We start from the raw sequence: 6,914 nt of genomic DNA, 5'->3' as shown, positions 1-6,914 counted from the left end.
GTGCATCAGTCAATATCTAAGCGCGGACGTTGCTCATTGTATCCTAGGAAGAACGACAAAAAAGTGCCAACCAAATGTCATACGTGTTGTAAATTTGTTTCTCAACAACACTTTAGAGTATACTGCGTCGATTGCAGATAAAAATAATCGGCTAATGAGACTTATTATTATTTTTTTAAATAAGCGAATTGGCTAAGTCAAAAATTATGTAGTTTTAGGAGTAGTTAGAAGTTTGTCATTTTTTGTTTAAATTTTAAGCCAGAGCTATATTTGTGTTTATTGAAGTTAAAGATAATAAAGAACACTAATATTTTATATAATCCAATCATTGTTTTATTTATTTCATACACTCCTTTTTCAATCTTGTTTTTGGGGTCACTCGAGACCCCATGCGACTAATTGTGTGATTTTCTTAATGCGCCTAATTAAGGGTTAAAATGTCCATCATTGTGAAAGTTCTCTATCTATCTTCTTCTAAATCTAAGTTCCAGTTTTCTAACATAAAAATTATAAAGTATCATCGGTTTATATAAAACATTTTGAAATTTTTAAAATTTCAACAGTAGTACTAATTTGACTATTTGGCAATGACCAATGGGAGTCAGTAAACAAAACAGATGAATGAGATAACAGGCGCGATTCACAAAATCAATAGCGTTGACCAAAACTCATTTCCGATCTGTATACTGTTATAATTAACTTAATCAAGGATAACATAAAATGACAGTTTCTAAATATGCCTCTGTTTATTCTTAGGATAAAGGATACGAATAGGTATTCTTCTGTCAGAATAACAGCGTATTTGGCAGCAAATTTTTACTGTCAAAAACAATGCTGAGTCAGTTACATATATTATTATACTCTTTGGTCAGTTACCTAGTTGACCTTTTCTATTGCTGGCTGTGTTCCTTGTCCTATTTTTCTTTTTGATTGTATTTTTATATTATTAATCTATCAGTTCACCCATCATTTGTAAAATATTTATGTGAATGACCAAAAAACAAGTTTTTGGAACGAAGTTCCTTACGGCAGGCTGGGCGACCGAACTGAAAAAAATGTGATACTAAAACCGTAAGAAAAATATATAACGGAAGTGACGTAATATCAGTCACACGACTGTATAATATGACGTTTGTAAAAGTAAAATATTACTAGTAAACTTTTTTTTAAATTATTTATGTAATTTTAAACTGTCGACAAAAATAAATAAAAACATATGTTTTTTATTTCACTTAATAGTTTGAATTATTATTATTATTTTGTTTGATTTAATTTTACGGTATTTGTTATTTTCTAAAATACTATATACTTTTATGTACTTAATTAAAAACCAATCAACAAAATTTAAAAAAAAATCAAGAATTAGAAAATATATAAAAAATGCAACATAGTTATTTTTCAAATTGTGTTGCTTCTATACTATCCGAAGGAACTTCGTTCCTACCTGGTGTTCCATGACACCACATAATTTCTTTCTTTTTTTCAACCAGTATTTACGCACATAACTAAAAGTTTATTTTTATGTTTAAATAAAAAATAATTGTCTATTAACCTTTTGACCGCCACGCCTCAAAACCATTCCCGGGCCCTGTACGCCAAGGCATAAAATAAACAAAAATACCTACGAAAAAAATAGTGCTGCCAAGAGTCGTTATCGAGTACCACACAGTGGCTTGTTTTTGTTGGTTTTTATGCAATAAATGACTACTTATATAATCTAGGAAGGTTTATTTTTCGATATTTTTATTGTGTTATCTTGCACTCGTTATATATACTTACAATAACATAAATAAAAAACAAACATTACAAAAATAATCGTAGTAAAGCACAACACTATTTTCTATCGCCATGACGTCATTGTCACGACTGGACGACTACGGCGCAGCTGGCCTACGGTTTTGAAACTCTCTTTAGAGACGTGCTGTGTCGCACGCAAGGAAGCCGCAGGCTATATATCGATTTCGAATCGAATCGATATATACATGAAAAGTAATTTAGAAAAAAATTAACCGAATTAAAATTTGTAATTTTTTAACCGACTTCAAAAAAGGAGGAGGTTACTCAATTCGACCGATTCGATATATATTTTACATTTTTTTATTTATGTTCGGGGATAACTTTTTCGTTTATGAACCGATTTTGATAATTCTTTTTTTGTTGGAAAGAAGATAACCCCGGTGTAGTACCATGCTAAGGAAACCAGGATTTGATAATGAGATCTCGAAAATCTGCATAACTTTTACTGGGTGCATCGATTTTAATGATTTTTAATTTAATCGAAAGCCGATGTTTATCATGTAGTCACATTTAAATTTCATCCAAACCCGATTACAACTTTTTGATTGATCTTTGATAATGCGTATTTACTTGACTATTTTGTCGTCTACCTACGTTGTATTACTTGTCGATATAATTGAAGTTAGTTTTTTTCGTTTGCCTGCAAACACAATTATTATCTTATTAGATAATAGTTTATTATCTAAGGTTCATTAGAGTAGTATTCACTGTGCCCCGTTCCATAGTGCCCCATAAGGCCAACGTTTCAAACGAGTTTTATAAAAAGTTAGGTTAGTTTTTGAACTTTCCACACAATTGTCTCAAATAGACAAAATGATTAAGATTAATGAAAAAAAATATATATCATATACCTATTCTTTAAACTTTTTTATTAAAAAGAAAGTACTTTGAAAAGAAATCTCAACTTTTGAACAAGAATTATTGTGTTTGCTCGCAAACGAAAAAAAACCGACTTCAATTACATCGACGAGTAATACAAAGTAGATCGACGATAAAATAGTCAAGTAACTACGCGTTATCAAAGATTACTCAAAAAGTAGATATCAGATCTCAATGAAATTTATATGTGACCACATGATAAATATCAGCTTTCGATAAAATTAAAAATTATCAAAATCGGTACACCCAGTAAAAAGTTATTACGGATTTTCAAGAGTCCCTCGATTTCTCTGGGATCCCATCATCAGATCCTGATTTCCTTATCATGGTACCAAACTAGAGATATCTTCTTCTGCAACAAAAAAAGAATTATCAAAATCGGTACATGCAGTAGAAAGTTATGCGGTATAATACAACGTAGGTCGACGAAAAAAGCGTCAAGTAAAAACGCATTATTAGATATAACTCGAAAAGTAGTTGTTAGATCTCAAATAAATTTAAATGGGACCAAATGACACACACCAGCTTTCGATTAAAAAAAAATTGTCGAAATCGGTCCGCACGGTCAAAAGTTCTGAAGTGACATACATAAAAAAAATGCAGTCGAATTGAGAACGTCCTCCTTTTTTGGAAGTCGGTTAAAAATGGAATATTTTTCTATTCACAGTTCCATCGTTGTCACGCCGCCATATTTCACTACGTCCTCGTTTGACGCAGGACGCGCTGTAATTGATCGAAGCATGACCACACGAATTAGTGTAGAATTCAAATTTTTATCGACACTGTTTCATAGTGTCCCGTGCTCCATTGTTCCCTAACTCAATAGTTGATCCGATGAAGCAAATTAATATAATCGGTGCGGTCGATGCCAGCCTTAGTTTAAAAGAAATATTTACATGCGTTAAATATTTTTTTGCTTAGGTAGCAAATAGTACTAAAATAGTACTGAGTATGTAGCAATATTACAAATCAAATATTTCACGACACACGACACGACATGGGTCTCAGAAAAAAAGCTTTTATGAGAGTGGGGGTTAGAGATGATATTGATGCTGCCAGATGATTTTGAGAATGAGAAAGAAAATCGTAATTTTGCTCTTAACCTTAGATAAAAAAATGAATAAAAAAAAAAAATTATTGGTAATTGTATATTATTAAAATCATCGACGCCTTCCAAAATGCGACGATGTTCTAAGGTATCGCTCGTCTTGCACTTCACTAGTTTTCTCGCTATTCGCTTATGACGTCATCAGCGTGTCGTCTATACTTGACAACGGCGTGTAGAGAACGGATTAATGACTACGCGCTAGAGATGCGACAGATTTGAGATATCAGATTTATTATGGCGATTTGATTGATTTTAGTTTATTTGATTTTTTATTCATTTGCTATTTATGTGTTAGCTGATGATAGTTTTATGTTTTTTACCTTTTGTTTTATTCAAATATCAAATTATTTATAGAAAATGTAACAAGTTTGAGTTGAATTTTGAATAGCTAATTGCAAAAATGACTAGTAATTATGATTTTTTTTAAAGTGCAATAAAGAATATATAAATCATCTATACCATTTTGACTAGCCCGTTGGCGCAGTTTGTAGTGACTACAGGTCAGCAGGTGCTTTCTGCTCCGGAGGTTATGGGTTTGATTCCCACCCCGAGTCTGGGTATAATATATATTTATTTATATGTGTATTATTTATATGTATGCTTATCAAAAAAAAATATAGCTATACCAGTCAGCTGTTACCTGACTCAGTATACTTAGGAGCCATCGAGATGACCGTGTGTGTATGTTGTAAATATTTATTTATTTATTATACCTCTTGCGTCACATCCCTAGCGGTCAACTATAGACGACTTCGGCGTTCGGGACATATCATTTACGTGGAATAAGAATGCATGTTTTTATTTCAATGTTTCTCAGTACGTGTAGCTCTAAAAGACTTGTTTTTTATACTCAAATGTAGCGGGTATATTCTATTTTCATAAATGTTGAATTAAAATACTAGAAACATTTTTTTAATAATTTTATTTAATATTTTTATGGTCCGGGTTTTTTGTCACCTATAGACGTCGCTGGCGCACAGGACTCGCGAGCCCTTGTCAAGTATAGGTGACTACGGCGGTCAAAAGGTTAACATCCCCCATTTTCATTAACATTCCAACAGGTATGAAACCTTTTGGTAAATTCAAAAATTAAATTCGAAATATTATTACTTTCTTTTATAATGTTGTATTTAATTTGTCGTTTAAGGGTATGTTAAATAAAAACTACAAAATCGCTTCGTAACAATTTATATTTTAAAAATCCTAAAATTATTGCATTCATAAGATATATCGCAGTAAAAAACTAAATTATTTGGTTACTTTACAAACGAATAAATGCAAATAGAACATTTAAATGGAATGATTACAAAGTGAAAATAAAATCATATCGTTTCATTGGAGACTCAAATTATTAAAATATTCGAAGTTAACATCAGTGATTTATAAGGCGCTCATTAACACACTTTTTATTCAAATTGATTTGTTCCTCATGTTGATAATTGTCAAAATTGGTAATGTCACAAATATACATGCAAGTATAACATATGAACTGTCCAGTATTGTATAGCTTTAACACACCAGGCTACAAACACACAACACAACTACAAGGCCAGTTAACTATCGGCTTTGCACTAAAGCCAAATTATGATTATGTACTATTTTTATAGCTCAATATTATGCGTCAAAATACAACTAACTCTTTGCCGGGCCTGTCTTGCCGCTTGCTGATAAGATCTGACATACACCATATCCAAGACACAGGTAAATGATATATTTTTTCTTCTTCATTATCAAACATTACTATCTGTCGGATAATTCTAATCATAAGCTTCAAAGACAAAAATTGTACTTTATGAATTAAAAAGGCCCTAAGAACCTATTTTAAGTCCTAATCAAACTTATCAGTAATATATTATGTAGAAGATAAACTATTTGCAACTGTTAAATCGAGCCCGTAATGCAACATCCTACATTTAAGTCAGTTTATTGGGACAATTATAACTTATCGCATCGCTTATGTGGAACAAGTAATAGTAATAATATCACAATTTTGTATTAAAAATAATATATTAAGCTCCAATCCTTCTCCTACATAGAGAAAGAGGTTATACCCAACAGTGGGATATTGTAACATCATTGAATAAATTTTAAACAAATATAATTTGTGAAAAAAAAAAAATTTTTTTAACGTAATTCCATCAAATGACGATCTAGAATCGACCTATTGCTTATTCAGCTAATAGTGGAATAAATTATCAATTAAAAGTACATGTGAGGGCTGTGTCTTAGAGGTAATATAAGTTAAATGTAAGCCTCATTACATATATACAGCTTAAATAAATTCATAAAGCAAAACATATTATATAGTCACTGTCACAAGAGAGCTGCTGTTTTATCTTAAAATATAATAAATAATAAGTCAATAATATGAAACAGCAACTAACCGAGTCATAATAGAATTTTGTAAATCAAAAAAACAAAAAATTATGCCTTTATATTATATCCTTAGAACGCTATGCTACTAAAAAAAATTTAAGCCTAGTCCCTATATTAAAAAAAAAACGGTTCCCAAAAACAAAAAAAAAAAAAAACGGTGTGTTTGTGTAAGCACGTGCTACTACGAAAAAAACGCAAGCTATTTCTGTTATTACAATCGTGCCACAGTGATGGATCAATGGAAAATCAGTTGCCAGCAATTTTTATATTTTTGACAGCTTACGTAATTCTACAAATTGATTTGTGTTATTAAGATTTTAGCATTTAATAGCGACACAAAATATAATTAATATTTCTCATGATGAATGTCAAAATATGATCATTAGCATTATTTTAATTGTTATGAACTTAATATAGTATTTAATATCATAATAGCAGAATTGTGAAGTTTCTAAAATTATAACAGTAAAATTTGAGCCTATAGTATGTAGATTACAAAAAAAAAAATCGATATTCTGCCTTATAATTAAAAAAAGAAAACATAAAGCTGATTTTTTTAAATATATAGTAATAGTATGATTTAATCATAAGCTACTAAGCGGTTTAGTATTTTTCATAACCAAAAAAATAAATAAATAAATAAATTCGATATCAATAATACTTCAATGGCATACGTTAAATAAATTTAGTTAAAAAAATAAAATTCCTATAAAATCAATACCATATCATAAATTAACTTAAAACAAATATGGGC

This window comes from Melitaea cinxia, chromosome 17 (assembly GCF_905220565.1).
Source record: "Melitaea cinxia chromosome 17, ilMelCinx1.1, whole genome shotgun sequence".
Classification (NCBI taxonomy): Eukaryota; Metazoa; Arthropoda; class Insecta; order Lepidoptera; family Nymphalidae; genus Melitaea; species Melitaea cinxia.
This window is presented reverse-complemented; position numbering follows the sequence as displayed.